Source organism: Austrofundulus limnaeus, unplaced genomic scaffold (assembly GCF_001266775.1).
Source record: "Austrofundulus limnaeus strain Quisiro unplaced genomic scaffold, Austrofundulus_limnaeus-1.0 Scaffold98, whole genome shotgun sequence".
Taxonomy (NCBI): Eukaryota; Metazoa; Chordata; class Actinopteri; order Cyprinodontiformes; family Rivulidae; genus Austrofundulus; species Austrofundulus limnaeus.
Genome location: NW_013952500.1, coordinates 985,990 through 987,459, shown reverse-complemented (window position 1 = coordinate 987,459; position 1,470 = coordinate 985,990). Strand labels below are relative to the sequence as shown.

Here is a 1,470-nt window from a genome sequence, read left to right as displayed (position 1 = left end):
ATTGAATGAACATGGTCTGGATAGCCCACAGACATACCATGAAAATTTCTAGGACCCATAATTGGTCTCCTTTAAGTGATCCCAGGCATTTTGTGTGTGTGAGCTATCCAGCGGTCGTTGGACCTGCTACAAGGAAAAAGTGAAAGTGTTCATCTGCTGCAGCAGTTTTAAAGGAAGTAGTTAATGTGTTATGCTGCCATGAGAAGCAATCAGAGCAAACTTTGAGCAACAGCTAAGTCATGCACATTTCGAATCGCCTCACTCATATATACAAACCCAAGTGGCTTCTGCAGCCTCCACATGTGAGCACCGACTCAAATATATCAAGCTTCCACCATCTTGGAGCCCTCGGCACATCCGAGARTGACAGTAAAAATCCTCGCTGGCTGTGCTCCATCTCAAGGGCATCAATCATGCTTCTCTGGCAAGAGCCAGAACCTCTTTCCGTCAATCAGCCCAAGAGGCTGTGCACGCCTCGGAGCAGAGCAGAGACAGAGGCAGAATAAACATAACAGATATATGAAAACATTCACCAGATGATTGGCCTGACTGCTACTGGCAGCTCGGAATGGAGGGCTTGTCACGACTCGCTACAGCAAATCTTCAGTAATCAAACTAATTTTGGTTTGATAAAAGAGCTTCTGAAGCGTTGCAATAAACAGCAAAATACAAAAAAATGAACTTATATAGACTTTTAGGCATTGTGTCAGCTTTTGTAGCCAGGAGGTCGCTTTTTGTGTCAAAGATACAGGCTTAACTGCATTTAGGTGTAATTTTGCAAATTAAAAATAATTAACTGTTGCAAGTCTAGATCTTTTTGTGTGTTTTTTGTCAGATGAGTTTTAAAAAATGCTTTATTTCTGCAGGTCGACATTTATTGCATCTGTCTAAAACAGAGATTCTTAACCTAGGGGTCGGCCGCGAGCGCCACCTTGAGGGCCTCAAAAGAACAACAGTTTTTAACTTTAGGCCGCAGAGGGCCGTGGGACCTCATTGATTTGGTGCAATACACTTTCTCACCACTAGTAGTGGTAGTGCGCCACTCAAATGTTTAACAACTTTTTTAGTACGTAGAAGAAAAACCTTACAGCCGAAAATGGAAACCTATTTTAAATGAAAAGTAGAAGCAAAAATGAAAGTAACTCATCAAAAAATGCCACAGTTTGTCACTAATATGAAATGCAGCCTCTGGTTCTACCATGCAATATTTTAAAAGTTCAAAACATTATCAAATACAGTTGCAGATACAGCTATATAATTAGCACTTTATCAAAAATAATTGTTGTAATTTATTTTTAAACATTTTGTCAAAAAGCTGTTGTTACTGTTATTGTTTGTCAGTAATATGAAGAGCAGCTTCTGGTTGCAAAAGTTTTAAAAGGCTTTATTTTCATTTGTACTTTATCAAATTTATTTTTACAGTTTTTTTATTTGGAATATTTACATTAAATAATTTTGAATGTATTTATT

General features: G+C 38.3%; 1 protein-coding gene across 5 annotated transcripts in view; it reads left to right on the top strand.

The window, feature by feature from the left end:
- The window catches only part of rbms3 (RNA binding motif, single stranded interacting protein), a 378,321-nt gene that overhangs the window by 3,103 nt on the left and 373,748 nt on the right, over positions 1 to 1,470 (top strand). The window lies entirely within an intron of this gene.